Source organism: Pleuronectes platessa, chromosome 12, assembly GCF_947347685.1.
Source record: "Pleuronectes platessa chromosome 12, fPlePla1.1, whole genome shotgun sequence".
Classification (NCBI taxonomy): domain Eukaryota; kingdom Metazoa; phylum Chordata; class Actinopteri; order Pleuronectiformes; family Pleuronectidae; genus Pleuronectes; species Pleuronectes platessa.
This window is the reverse complement of record NC_070637.1, coordinates 5,440,241-5,456,445: the sequence shown is the minus strand read 5'-3', so window position 1 is coordinate 5,456,445 and position 16,205 is coordinate 5,440,241. Positions and strand designations below refer to the sequence as shown.

The window sequence follows — 16,205 nt, the reverse complement described above, 5'->3', positions numbered from 1 at the left end:
TAAACATGTTAGATTCTTTTCTTTTTTCTAAACCAAAACTGAGGAAAAGAGTCATTGACATGGATGTTTACAGGTCACAGTCTCACTTCAAGACTCAGATTATTATTGACACTAATGGGTTGAATTTCCATCACTTTTATCCCATTTCCTCCTGCACACACTCTGTACTGTGTGCGTGTGTGTGTCTGTCCCAGCCCCAGTGGGACAGCCATGACTGAGGTCGTTGGGTCAGGGATTCCGGCCAATCAGAGACGTGCCGCTCCCTGTTTCCTGTTCAGAATGGCAAGCATTCCCCAGCAATCCAAGCAAGGATGACTTACACAAATCCTTTAGTCTCGTAACTATTTATTCCAACAGGCTGCACAGCAAAGTTACATGAGATCATTATAACACAGTTGATGTCAACTTTAATGACAAAGAGAATTAAAAGTAAAAGCATGTGAAACTGAGAGGACACAACAGCCTCTGTTTCTGTGCTGTAACTTATATTCTGCTCTGGACTCTGAATGAAGAGAATATAATATATTTATATTTTTATATTCTAACGTTCCACCCCTGCTGCTTGTCGAGCTTCTGAGCCAGATGGAGCAAACAGTCTCACTCCCGGCCACCAGGGGGCAGACGCCGAGAGTGTAGGATGTTTACACTACCTAGAACTTAGAGGTCACAGGGCAACTTGATACTGTTTTATTTATTTTAATCTATATTTAATCAAGCAGTGACATTGAGATCAAGATCTCTATTCCAAGAGAGGCCTGAGAACCAGACACATTCACAATCAGCAGCAAAAAACTAACTGAACACGAGCAACAAAACAACACAATAAAAAAAAATGAGTCACTGTGAGACACTGGGTTTGACTGCTGGAGGTATGATGGGGCTGCGTGTCAAGTAGAGAATATCTCCATAGTCAAGGACTGATATGAAGTCTGGACAATATTTTTTCAGATTTGATGGCGACAGACCACTTTTAATCCTGTACAGGAAACTGAGTTTGATCTTAATGAATTTTTCCTGTTGTTTATTTACATTTGAAGAATCAGTCCCGGTTACTTCAATTGTATTAGATTCAGCTGCAACGCCGTTTACCCCTGAAACTCCCAAAGTGTTTTGTGGACTCAAACACTTCACCAACTGCTCCATCAGCATAGTGGTGAGTATATAATGATTGAATTTTCATTTTTGGGTGAACTATCTTTGTAAACTAGTTACTCATGGACCATTCCTTTTCAAATAAATAGAAACTAATGGGATTTAGTTTCATATAAACACAGCAGCACAAACAAATAACAGACGCCTAGAAGTCGCTGGGCTGGAACTTTCCACATGGAGGAGCTTTATGTGAACTGAACTATTTCCTGGGTTTACCAGCACCAAGGAAAGAACGCTGAGACTGTTTGAACTGAAACTGTAAGGAGCACAGCGTGTTTTCATTCATGGATATGATGAATGTGGGGGTGGGAGGGGGTAATATTAGAATGCTTCCTTCCTTTCTTCCTTCCCCGTCTCTGGCCCTGTAGTGCACGTTACACCCACTTCCCCTCTACTCCGACTGACTGATGAAGGGGGAGGGAAAAAAACCAAGACCAAACAGTCTTCCGTTCCATTTCTTCAGCTACCATCACCTATTTTCCCTTGTTTTCCCCCTTCTTCCCATCCTGCTCCTCTTTCCATTCATTAGCCCGCCTCCATTCCTTCGCACCCCCCTGGTCCTCGGTCTCTCAGGAGCGGATGAGGCCCCTCCCATCCACTGGGAAATGAATGGAGACAGCTATCACTGGCCGCCATTTCTCTGTGGACTCACACTCCTTTCCCTTCACATATATTTTGATAACTGGCCCTATTACTAAATATTTATGTTTAATAGGAATTGAGACATTCTCTGTGATAAGAAAGACTTTTACAAACAGCCTTGCAGCAAGTGTTTTGAAAGTTTATTCAGGCAGCAGTTACTTAAATGGTAATTGGGCCAATGAAAGTCACTTGATCTCTGGTTGAAAATAATCTCCTTTCCTAGCCACTATTCCTTGATCCCGATGGAAAACTCACTAAGTCACTAAGTCAAGGAAAGGTATGAAGGAGAAGCCGTAGGGAGCTAGCAGAGACAAAAATTGACTCCACTTACACTTGCAGATTGTTGCTGCTATCATTAATAACATCTCCAAATCCATATTTATCACTCTTATTGTTTTCATTTTAACAACTTGTCAGAGCTGAATCGTGATGCTGTTACTGGTTTCTCTCTCTTCTCTCCCGTCTGTTCCCTAATTTGTTCCTGCTCATCCCAGCCGCTCAAGGCAGATCTCCGCTCACACTGAGTGTGGCTCTACTAGCCATTTCTGCCAGTTAATGAGGTAGTTTTTTCTTTCCACAGTCGCCAAAGTGCTGCTCATTTTGGTAAATCTTGGGTTTCTCTAAAAATGTGAGGTCTTGACCTTCAATGTAAAGTGCCTTGAGATAATGTATTTTATTATTTGGCGAAATACAAATAAAAACTAGTGTGTAGTAGGTAAATGTATGCATAGTTTGCAGTACTGAAAAGATGTTGGTGAATACAAATTTATCATAACTGATCCACAAACATTTCCTTTCCTCGTCCTGTCATCATTGTCATCACTCAACAGTCTGTACTTACAGTTGTGTTTCAGTGGACTTCCCACCCATTTGGCGACAGCAGGTGAACTGTAGCGATGGTACTAGCAGTTGGCTGCTGCAAACATCCGACTGAAAGCCCCAGAACCTAACACCAGCTTCCAGTCAAGGATGTTTACAGTAGCCCTGACTGCCAACCGGCCTTGAGAGGATACACTACCTGTGAACTTGCTCAAATGCACACACGCAAATACGCAGAAATGTCCCTTACAACTTTTTTTTTTACCAAACAAGTGAAAATGTCCTGAGTGATAAATCCACCTGTTGAATTCAACTTGTTAAAGGGTTGAAGGAGTGACATGTCGTGGATTTCTTTTCCCCGTTGTAAGAGGAAAAACTCTGTTCTGACTGTTATATACAGTGCATTATGTAAAGTTAATGGACAATGACTTGGGAGACCGTAATTCATAGAGTGCATATAAAAGATGTGTCTCTACTTTTTTCCAATGCTCAGAAAAGAAGCCAAAATATCCCGGAGGTGAAAGGTGCCATCTTGCGCATCAGGAGCCAGAGTCTGCACCCTAGCGATCAGGGGATGGAGCCATGTCAGCAAAGTCCTGCAAATAGAAGAAGAAAAACTCTTGAAAAACTACCTAAAATTACAGAGACCATATTTGAGAAAAAGTCATTTGATTTGTACTTAGAATTTTTTGTTTGAGAGCAGTCATGTAGTCCATCTTTATACACGTTTATATAAGGTAATCAGACACCTCACATTTCAACATCTACATGAGAAAACACAATTGGCATTTGTCTCGCTGCCAACACTGGTGACTTTCCCCTGCAGCTCTGCAGGCCGACAGTGTCACTTCAGCTCTTTCTGTCGTCTGATCTTATTCTCAAACTTGCACACGCCCCCCTCCTTGTTTGAGAGGAATAATCCATCGTCACATAAAAGTAGAGGAGGAATGTAAAACTACACTGGTGCTTTTCAAATCAATGTAAGACCTTTCATCTCTTTCAATAAAACTATTAGTTTTTTTCACCTCTTTATCCCTTACAGTTTCTATAATTTATTAGCTGACATCATAGATGACTGTGAGACTTGGGTCAAACCACGTCTGTAGGTTAAAGGAAGTTTTGTACTGTGTGTGTGTGTGTGTGTGTGTGTGTGTGCGCTTGTCTTCTTATAGTAAGGAGGGTCAATTTTGTTTCAATATCATCCTCATGACAACATTTTGACTCTGAGGAGTACATTCAATTAAGTTTTGTACAGTAAACTTCCATTGAACCGTTTCAGTTTTGTTTTAATCTGCTTCGCCAGGTTCAGGGTTCGGTGTTGACTTTCTTTACTAATTCTTACAGCAAATCTGGTCGCTGAGTATCTGTATATTTCTTTTCTCGTGAGACACAGGAAAAAACACACTGGTTGGATTTGTGTGGCCACACACATACTTAAAAGGAAAGATTCAGTTTCTGCTTGACCTTTCGAGGTATGTGACATATATTACAGCAAAACCAAAAACCATCTGATGCATCTCACCACAAACAAAGCACTGTTCACTGTTGTTGTTTGTGTTTACAGTACAGATTTATAGCTGGGCAGTGACCAGCATAGTTAATGGTTTCCAGTATATTTCCCTTTCACGCCTTTGTTGTGCAGCAAGCATTCTACCAACATGTGACATTCCACCACCTTAACTCCCAACACACACACACGGACACACGCACGCACACATATTTACCATGTAAACACAACTCAGCTTTTCTGTTTAGCCACCATACACACTCCCACAGCTCAGCATACACACACACACACACACACACACACACACACACACACACACACACACACACACACACACACACACACACACACACACACACACACACACACACACACACACACACACACACACACACACACACACACACATCTAATTACTTCTTCACACGCAAATGGATGTGGAGGACTCCCATAGTGCCCTCTCTGACCCTGCCCCCCAAACCAAATGCTCACTTCCTGTTTCTTCAGTTTTCTCTCTCCATTTCCCATTCACTTTTTCTCCCCCACACACATACACACTTACACTTACACACAAACACTTACACAGTTGCATTTAAATGCCTGAAGGATATGCAACTTTAATTTGGGATCTGTATGTGTGTGCGTGTGTGTGTGTGTGTGTGTGTGTGCATTCAAAGGTCTGAGAAAGAGAGTGACTGATTAAGACAGCACATTGTATGTGTTGAGAGTTTGCCGGTCTTTGTAGGCCTGAGCATGAATGTGAGATGGAGTTAGGGAAGCGAGCGAGCATGTAATCACATGTGTGTCCTGTGCTTTGATAAAGACCGGAATGCCATTTCTCCTCCTTCCCTCACTCTCCCCTCCTGACAAACAACTGAAGTAATAAGAAAAAACACCAAACTTGACGTGAGATAAAGCCCGCTGACGTCCGTCACTGCACAAGGTCAGATGTGAGCGTCTTTCTGCTGACTGTCCCTGTGGAAGGCTGGGGAGGAGGGTGAGAGCATGTCATCACTGAGCATGTCCATTCAAAACACACAGGGTGCAATGTAGAATCCATACATTGGCCTTACATGGACACAGAGCATGACCACTCTGCTTTGAGACGAGTTTTGATCAAAGGTCTGAAATTCTGTAAAAGCCATTTGCACATAACTTAGCACGTTGTTACATCCTTGTAGTCCTATGTCTTCTTACAGGCCAAAAGACATAGCAATGAAAGGTTGTTTAATGTGATTGAGAGTGAGGCAATAACATGTCTAGTCCAATAATCTGAGTCCACATCTGAAGTCAAGTTAATCCGTGACAACTTTTGTTGTCACGGATTAACTGTCTAAAGATTACAGTTACAGCTATGCTAGTAGCGCTGTGTGACTGTAATTGGGCTCAGAGATTCTTTGAGGTAAACGCTAACATGAATGTGCGAACTGGTAGGCGGGCCAATTGTTTCCAGACTTTGTGCTAAGCTATGTAGCAGCTGACAACTACTAAATTTAACTTTAAGACATTAAAAATGTCTACTATTTCAACACGCTGTCAGCCACCAAACTTCTCTTATTGTCGTATCTAAAATGGATAAACCCAAAACTCCCTTTTTCTTTATTTTTAGAAATTGAAAAAAGAAAAAACTTTAGGAGCTCAGAGAACCCACTGCTGACCAGTCTTCCCATCTAAAACTAAAAATGAAATGAAAGGGGATAAAGAAGAATAAATCTCAAAATATGGACATTACGTTTTGTGATCGGAATCAACTGAGTCTTATGAAATCTGAATCCAGTTTCAAATCTTAACCATAGCAACTTCCTTACTGAATCTGGTCTGTGGGGAATGAGGAGTTAAAAAAGTATGTACTATTTTCAGCAAAGTAGAAAAAAAACCGTGCTATTTTGGAATCTAGATCCTTCTTATCATGTTATTTTAATTGTGATTGAGGGACTGACAGTAACAGGAACGTTGGTAATATTTAGGGTGCTATACTGCTGCTCATGAAGTAAAAATAACAAAGTTAAAAAAATATTAATTCTACTTTATCTTTCAGTAACTATCAATTAAATGAATTAGTGATGTTTTGCCTGCACTTTGCTAGATGAAGCTAACGTTGTGATTCCTGAGAGCCCTTGACTCCTGGTCCCATACTGTGAGAATGCTCTTAACTCCAGGCAGTCTTTTGTACATAAGCCTAATGGATGGTTGACAATGCAGAGCGAAGATAAAGCTTCAGGAATGTTAATTATCCAACGTACGTGTTATTTAGCTCCAATTACATGACTGTGTTTGTGCTTTACAGTGAGTCTCCTCCACAGTCCATGTCTGCACTCTGTTTGGTGAATAGCAAGATGCTAATGTGCAAGTATGCATGTCTGTGGACATTGTGGACACACACACACACACACACACACTCACACACTCACACACTCACACACTCACACACTCAGGTCACTTGGGGAACAAAGCAAACTTTATCAGAACATTGCAATCCTGCATTCCCCAGATTCTTAGCACTTGGCAACCGGCTGACACACAGAGCGAAGAGGGAGAGAAAGAGAGACAGAGTGTGTGAGAGAGAGAGAGAGAGAGAGAGGGGGGGGGGGGGACAAGCAGGAGGAAGACAGAAGAAATGAAAGCAGGTGTACACACCAACTACTAGTCTTTCCTCACGGTGTTTGAATATAATCTACACTATTGCTTAATAGATTGTGGAATGTGTTAGATAAAAATGAGTTTTGTGTTTTAGCTGTAGTGATGTAAGAAAAACAAAATGTTCAGTTTGCATTGCCGTTTGCAACAATTTCTAAGCGTCTCTGCTAAGAATGTCAAAGCCAAACGCGATTCAAAAATGTCATCAGTGTCAATACAAGTGAGGAAATCTAAGACTAAAGCTGCTTTCAGACATGCACTGAATTCTGGTTTATCTCTGGACGTTCTTTCGAAGGGCCTGTATATGAGAACACCAATGTTCTCCAGCCAGCCCATGTGAAGAGGCGAGTGCTGATGACGTTAATAACAGGCGACAGACACACACACACACACACAACATTAAAGAAATAAAAATATTGTAGGATGAATAATGGTGCACTACACACGTAGAAGACACCCCCGAAGATGTCAAGAGACTTTTGGTGATAACGGCCTTTTTTTATACAATCAAAACTTTTGACACTTGTTCTCTGCCAACCACAGTTTGATCAACTGTTGAATAACTGATAAACAAAAGCAGAATATAACTTTTGAGTGAAAAGTATTTTATGGGGTTTGACAAACTGGGACAAAATGACTTGTGTTGGATGTGAGCTCGAAGATGGTTAGCTTAGCATAAAGACTGGAAGCAGGGGGGAAAAGCTAACCTGACTCTGTGCAGAGTTGAAAAGCAGCTTACCTAAAGTTCTAAAGATCTTTATTTGTTTAATCCATACATGGGGAGATGTGGGGCAAACATTTCTTGAGGAACAACATCCGATCTGTCCACCCGAGTTCTACGGCTGAAGCTTTGTTCACTGTGAAAGAGTAGCAGCACGCAACCTCCCCCAGAGCCACAATATGTCGACTTTACATTTCTATTTGAATCTGGATTAAACATGAGACACGCAACATGTTAATTTCCGAACTTTGGAGGCTGGGGAGCTGTTTTCATCTTCTTGCTGATATAATGGTCTAATGCACAGATATCAAACTCTTGAAAAAACATACGCCAAATTCCTCCCAAACAATTCATTTAAAATCTAAAACTCGACTACTCCAACAGTTCCCCTCTGTAAGTAAGTGAACCAAAGTGGAGAAACCCGCAGACAAGACACAAAGAAACACAAGCACTGCGAATGTCTCTTGTGTAAGGCCGAGACTGATCTGTGTACAGTAAATACACCAAGGTGACTGTGCATTCAATGGTGATATAGTGATGTTTAAAGCTGCTACAGAGGGAACCTTTGAAGTATGTCAAGGACCGTGTCTGTGAGCTCTTTCATCCACTCAAGAGCCACTTCAGTTCCATCACCAATACACCAGCACAATGAGACAGCTGCGGTGTGCTGTCCATTAAGAAAGGTACATGACATGAGGGACCCCGGCCACTTCACATGACCTCGGATCTGTGACTGGTGCCGATGTAACTCTTTGAAGTTTCCTCACCTGAGAGCTTTAAGTAGAATGTGTTGGCTCACAGTCTTAACTGTTCCACTCTCCATGCGTGCGCGTTCTCTAGATTTTCTGATAATGGAGCTTCACTTTTTACTTTGGCAAGTCTCTCTGTCTCGCCCTCCTCGTTGCTAATGATCCATTTCTTGTAGCTTGTGCTGAATCCAAACCAACTGTAAACTTTACTTTCACGGAACTAAAAAGGTTGTTTTTTTCCAGAGAAGAGCTTCAGGAGTATTAACACTCCCAAAAGCAAATGTCATATACTTAAAAATAAATACATAAAAAATGCACTATTTTTATCAGCAGATGCTCATCTGGAGTGTAGGCCTATCCTTATGGGCTTTTTAGACCAAACACAAACAGTCCCAGGAACTAAACAATGTAAATCATTAAGTAAAAGCCTCTTTGGTGCATTTGGCCAGGAACCATTAAATGACCACAGATTAAAGGCAAAGCTGCAGTGTAGAGACGTTTTTTATCAAGCAAGCAGAGTGAGCCACGCTCCCTGCAGCCCCAATGGCATCAGATGCATGTGTTGCAATATAAACTGAAATAATGACGACTGTATTATTCCTGCCTTGAACATTTGATTGAGATGAAGTCCTAGTTTTAGGTGTCAGCCTCATACTTATAATTTGTATTCAGTTTGCATTAAACACTTTACTATCCTCTTTGTCAAATACAATTTAAGAGATAGCATTTTTTATATTTTAGGCTAGGCAAGGAAGAAGAAAAAAAGGCAATTTATGTTAAGCAAACAAATAAGATTTCATCCAACACATTTTTGGCCAAAAGTAAATTAAAGAAGGGAATTAATTCTAGTATTGATTTAAAGAAAACACAAAATAACAGTGTGTAATTATGAATGCAGCTTTGCACAGAGGTCGTCTGTCTTTCATTTAGATGAAGACATGAAAAGCATAAAATAACTTGGAACCTGGAAAGATGCAACAAATCCAACAATCAGTCATTTATGATCTTGACTTTCTAATACGAACGGTGCAATCAATCTGACCCTCAAAGTGTTCACTTTGGTCAAATGTTAAGAGTAAGAAAAGAGTTGCAAACATGGCCCCTGCAGCTCCTGCTCCGGTCTTGGGAGTGAGGACTTAAGAGGGACAGAAACCAAGGCCTACAGCAAGAGCTAAATCTTGTTGAAATGCTGAGAACTTCCTGAGTTCCTGAAAAGCCTCCTGGGATTCTAAAGAAGTTGGGCCACAGAGACGCATGTTTCACCCCTGAAGCTTATGAAATCACAAGTGATAGACTAAGTTATAGTCAGGAAACAACAAGGAATGAATAGATAATGAGCATGAGGATGCACTTTTTTATCTGATCAAGGCCAAAATTTATCCCATATTCAAATAATTCTTTCAGAGGCCTACACCAAAAAGGTACAAGAATGCACAAGCAGATTTACGCACTCACACAAACTATATAATGTTTACACACACCATTTGTAAATGTCCCTCCACTGCGGTGTAATTGGTGACTCAGTACCTGAAGTGTCACGCTGAACATTCACTCCAGTAGTTAGTGCTCAGTTAAGCAGATTTTACATTTACAGGTTTCCGGCAGCTGCTCTGACGTCCACTTTCCACATTCAAGGCAGAAAACATCCAACAGCTGAGACGTCTCACTTCTAAACACCCAGTTTTCCTTCAACAATCACTCCTCAAATCAGGACACTGAGATTAATAGAACCATTGGGTTATATTTGATTTAAACCAACTTAATCTGTGCCCTTGACTTCATTAAGATGACGATTGAGCTTTTAAACTTCATTGACAACACTTGGCACTGGATATGACCTTTACATTAGTGTGTTTGTGCGTGTGCGTGCGTGCGTGTGTGTGTGTTTGGAGTTTTTTTCTACAAGTTTCCATTCTTTATCTGATAGCACAAATCCGGCCCTTACTTAAAGGCCCAACCTTCCTTTCTCTCTCTCTCTCTCTCTCTGAAAAGCTGACCTTGTGTTTCGCGCTCTGTCAGCAGTTTAACAGACCAGCAGATATTCTGATCAGGGTCCTGAATACTAACAAAGCTGGTGGCCCGTGAAACCAGAACTCTGATAATTAACACTGGTTCTCTTTAAAAGGAAAAAAAGGTCAGGTTAATGTTCCCTGAAACCCTCGGGTGCAGAGTAACAGGGGCTTGCTGGAAGATACGTTGAGTAATCACGTTGGAAAAGTTGATGATAAACCCCTGGTCTTTCTAAACAAATGTCTGTAAGGCTTATTTTTTTGTGATTGTTCACTTCTATTTTGACTATGCTATGCTAACCACGTTTTGAGCAATATAACGCTGCCTTCATATGGAACTCATGAGCTCAAGGTTACGACATGGGAAGTTGTGTACGAAGTAGGCAACAATAACATGGATGCTACATGGGCTAACAATTTAGCAAGCTAGCACTTAGTGCAGGAAAAACAAAGCTATTATGAGAGAAGATATGAGAACATTGGAAATATTTAGAAATATATGAAATCACTTAAATAAACTATATACGACTAAAACTACAATACATTAACTTACCATAGGAAAATGTACTTCCATGGCCTAGCAGCATTTCTGAAAATGACAGCAAATCCGTACATTTTTATTTTACTGTTTTACATTGTTATTTCTGTTTTGAATTCTCAAAGATTTAAAAGTCACAATTAAAACTTGATTATGTGGAAATCTGCCCTGTTGTTGATCCTTATTGACACAAAAAACAAGTTATATATATCACTCATATCTATCTGGGGCTTTCAGATTAATTGTGTAGATCATGCAGAGATGAACAATCAAGTTTTTGGCTTGAAGTGTGTTTAGTGTGATTAATACAAATTTACAACATTGCACAGATGAGGACGTTAACTGGCTTTCCACCTTTAAATTCAATATCCTTGTAGATGCACTGCCGTGGTGACTTGACCGCGCTGTGGTTTGTGTTATTTTTGTTTCAACTTGGCTCCACATTATCTCTACTGTATAGCATTCTTTCTTAGATTTACTGCTCCTTTTCTTACAGTGTTTATTCATTACATATTTATATGATGAATAACTTGTTTAAAATAGAATTGTCTTTGCCTCCTCCCCCCCACACTCTTGTCATGATTTAAACTCCAGACCCCTGCCCTATAATGTACTGTGGGATGGGCTGAGAATTCAGGAAGTGGCCGCTGCTGTCTCCATAGCAACCCTGAGGTCAGCCCTGCTAGGCCGGAGACCCCTCCTCAAACACAAAGAGCCCAGAGGCCTGGATCAACACAAACAGCCCAGCGTACACACGCAACACACACACACACACACATACAGGCGAGCTCACAAGGACGCAGGCACAAGGACAAACCACATTCAACTTGCCTAAACTCTTCCTGTTTAATCTCTATGACAACAACATACTTAAAGTAGACAACATGAAAACTACTGTAAATCACTGGTGTGATCTCGGTGACGTCTTCTGTACAGTCAAGATGAAGGACTACATCAAGTTTTTGGGAGGGTTTCACTTAAGAGGTTTGTTCGGCACTGTTGTGATAACAGATACACACTTTTCTCCCTGTGAAAGCTTTTCCTCGTTCTGCCTGGGAACCAAACCAACCATCTTCCCCAGGGAGGAAAGAGACGGATGAACACACAGGGTTGAAAGGGTCGCGACTACATGCAACCCACTACAGATTACTGATTACCTACTGCCAATGTACTTTTAGAAATCAGCTACCCAGTGTAGTCCCATCTAGTAAAAGAGGTTGAACTCTGACCTCTGGTTGGCGATTAGCATTAGGCAAACATCCACCAATGTGAAGTCAGTTCCATTCTAAAGCTCAACTTTCAGGACTCCTCAACCATTTCATTATTCTGTCCACTGGTTTAAATCTACTTGTTAATGTATTATCCTTCACTGGTCTGTGACCTTTTATAACCTGAGTTTAAATTAGTTACCGGTCTCTCCATCCCTTTATTCTACTAACCCACTGATTTCTGTAAATAGAAACGCTCTACTTATGTATGACCGGGTTTCTTCATAATATTTCCAGATGAGCCAACTTAAACTCTTTTTATGATTTCTTTTCCAGATTATTTCCCTTTGCATTTTAACCATGCAGTGTATGAGCGGCTCACTTTCTCCCTTAGTGGTTCACCTTTGAAAAAGCACAGTTTATAGAAACAGTCAGTCTGTGGTATGAGGAGCAGTGATTGACGCGGATATGCCCGGTTCTCTCGATTAAGATGTTTTGACAAACTGAGAGGGACCTGTCTGCAGAAAAGATGGCGGACCTCCGCCCTCTGCGAGCGCATGCGCAATAGACGTCTCCCCACTTGACAGGAAATAAGCGGATGTTGGTCGTTTTCTCCCCCGTGAAGTGGCACAAACACAGTTTTCAGAGTAACACACAAATATTATCAAAAGATATACACTTTATTGATTAGAAATGTGTTTTAAAAGTCAGCTGACAGGGTGGATACAACACTTTAATTTTAAGAACTTGCTTCTGGTTCCTTCTCATTTATACAGATCTTTTTTAATGGTCCAACATAAAGTTGTTCAATTATTTTATGTACTATCGAAGTCAAATTGTGTTTCAATTTCTTATAAACGGTTTATAGATAATGGAAATACAAGATATAGATAGAGAAATAGACAGGTAGATTTCCTGTCAAGTAAGATGTCTGTTGCGCATGCGCTTATGGAGGACGGAGGTCCGCCACCTTGTCTGCAGCCAGGGACTCTGACAAACTCCGCACAAAACTCCATCAGTTGAAATCTTTTTGCGAGGCCACTACAGTTATATTCTAGAATGAGCCTGAATGTCCACATTTAACGATTGAAACATGGGTTTGACAATTCGGTTGATAGATAATTAAATAAACAGCGATTCCGGCAATGAAATCTTTCCCTGGTTCCTACAGCTGTTGAGCAGCGTCAGTGGAGAACGTTGGTGGTGAGAACTAAAACAAACACTGATTTCTTTATCTACAATAATTGTATTGATGGTAAATCTACGTCAAATCTTAGAATGGTACTTTTTAATATATAATATACATCTATATGGCTATGGGTAATTTGCAATATATGTAAGAGTGATTAAAGCTATGCTAACTTTAACTTTGTTAGTGTCTTAGCGGAGTTTGGTATCATAGTAAGTAACAGGAGAAACGGAACAAGTCGGCAGGTCAGTAAACTCACCACTGAGAGCAGCGAGGATCCTGAGGAACTTCCACCCAGAGTCAGATGCTGCTGACATGTCTTCTGTCCACAGAGAGGAAGCTGCTGGTGTCAGACATCTTCTGAAGTTGAGATGGACCGGAGCTTTAACAGCTTTACTCTACATGCTCCTGTCTGTGGTGTCAGTCCAGAATGTGTCTGTGAGCCCGGAGCTTTTTGTAGGCGTAAAACTGGACTGAGTCCAGCCCCTTTGACAAGTCAGCCACACTGCTTACTACAACCACTTACCTTTTCCGGTTAGACTTTCACAATAAAGGGTAATATTGGTTAATCTACATACACAATATGGACAGTACACATACCTCACAATGTATATATAAAAAAACATATCCATACTGTTCTAAAAATTGAAGAAGCTATTTTACTATAACACGTGGCATTAAATTGACCATAAAAGGGATGTAAGCACTGCAACTACTTCCGGTATCCTATCCTTGCTGTCTAACTTGACACAAATAAAGCTGCAGCCAAATCTCACCTTGCATGGAGGCTGATACACGCACGCACACTATGTTGCACCTTCCCTTTCAGGACACTCATTGACATAATGCCCCTTTTGCTCTATCGTCAACCGTCAAAGTTAAATACCTGACGTTAAACCCGAACCGTCACGTGAACCTGAACCAAACTGCAACCTGGACCCTGTCCTCAAAAACCTTTCTCCCCCTTTGAAGACCTCAAGTTTTGTCCTCATAGGTAACTGTGCAGTCATGTCTAAGAACCCTGTAAAAACAGGCCCATACACACACAGACCCCCCCCCCCCCCCCCCCCCCACACACACACACATACACATGCACCACACTACACTACACATGAAATATGGGTGTCCAATGGTGAGGAAAGGATAGCAGGGCCTAATCTCACCTTGCAGCGGCTGCATTGACCTCCCCTCTGCTGACTGCTGGGAGGTCAGCTGTACTCTGATGTCCTTTTCATTCCGCACGGATCAGCTGAGAATGTTTCAATAGCACGTCTCCTTTTATGTGCAGACATTCTCCCCCTTGCACAGTGGTTGTGCAAAGGGGCACATGTTTTGCTGCACTAACAAGAAGCATCAAAAAGTGAAATTTAACCTTCAAACATAACCTCTAACCAAAACTGGGGTTTTAAATGGAATCTAAAATTCTAAACAGGAACTACACCTTACCTACATTTGTCTTAAATTAAACCAAATTAAATGAAAAGGTACAAGTTTTAAGACTTGTAAAAATATATATATTGTAAAAAATATTAGTAATCATTTAGTTTTTAACCACATATTTTAGGAAAGTGGACTTGTATTTACCCACTGAAAAGTGTATGTTTAATATACGTATATTAAAATACTTTACAATTGAAATTTCAAATATGAATGTTGTCTTTTTTATTTTATGACTCTACTACAGAGTCGTGACCACACCGTCGCATGTATAACTAACACCATGGCATCATTACAGAGTTGTACTGTAAATAAGGTGGTGATCAAATTTACAGTGGCATTTTTAAACACTGTTACCATGGTGCCATAACATGAAAACATCCAACAAGGGGGTAGAAGATAGAAGATAGAGGACGTATTCACAGCCATGAACAAAACCCTTCTTAAGTAAAATGATTTGTCCTATCAGGATAGTGCAAGTATACGATTGTTTTGGATAATGCAAACTCATTTATCTTATTCAAGCTACTATAGAGGGTCTAGGTGGGAGAAAGTGTAACTACCTGTACATTTGGTTAGGTTACTGCATCTTGTTTTATACTGAAATTGCATCATACTCTATGTTGTGAATGCAACTAGTCACTAAAGATGTAAATATAGTTAGTGTTATGGTGTATGAAAATCCACATTTGCTTCTGAACTCTGCGAGAAGTAGAGAGGAAGGCTGATCTTCTGATATTCCCTCGTTAAAATAACTCATCTCCTTAAATGAAAATTTTACTGTTTTAAAAAAAAAAATCGTAATGCAATTCCACCAGTATTTAATGGTACAAACAGCAATAAACAACTAAAACACAATAACACATGTGTAGCAAACTCGTTTTGTACTAGAGAAAAGAACACAGTAACAACAGTGCCATAAATCTGATTTCCACTTATAGCCCAAATGTTTTAGTCCATGAATTAGTCCAAATTAAAATGTTGCATCTAATATAAATTAACAAAGGCCCAGTTTGCCACTTTCAGTCTTCAGGGTTAGGATGCCTTTGTGCGAGCACTGTGTGCTGTCTGGGTAACCCTGGACAAGCCCAAATCCTAACCCTGAGCTGGCCCCTTGAAGAAGAGAGAGCAATATGTCCTCACTTCACAAACCAACTCACCCCTGACAAACAAGCACATGCTCCTCTCTCAGGGATACTGCATATTAGAGGAACAAACCAGCACATCTCATGCTTTCAACCTGAAATGGCCGTGCACATTATTGTCGTTTGCTTTTTTTCCACAACCCTTATTATTGTCATGTTTAGGGTACAAACCAGCGGTGAAATCTACAGGCATCAGGATCTGGAAGCAGATAAAATACCTCTATGTTGAAGTATAAGTGTTTATACTCAAAGCACTGTACGGATGTGGGGTTAAGGCAAGAGAGTTGACACTCAAAGCAGTGGTGGGTTAGGGTTAGGGCTTCAACATGCTCATGCTGCCCTCTTCCATTGTTGCTTCTTTGACTTCTAAAGACTCTCCATTGTTGTCCCTGTTTCTGATGGCGTCAACAAGATAAATAATGCAAAAATTTCAAGACATTTCCTATGTTACC

At 40.6% G+C, this 16,205-nt stretch overlaps 1 long non-coding RNA gene across 1 annotated transcript; it reads right to left on the bottom strand.

Moving 5' to 3' along the window:
- Positions 1-328: 328 nt before the first annotated feature.
- Positions 329-13,601, bottom strand: LOC128452998 (uncharacterized). Its single transcript, XR_008341458.1, has 2 exons — positions 13,431-13,601; positions 329-3,209 (listed from the first exon to the last, which is right to left on the bottom strand). It is a non-coding gene; the product is annotated as an uncharacterized LOC128452998 (long non-coding RNA).
- Between the last annotated feature and the right edge of the window lie 2,604 nt (positions 13,602-16,205).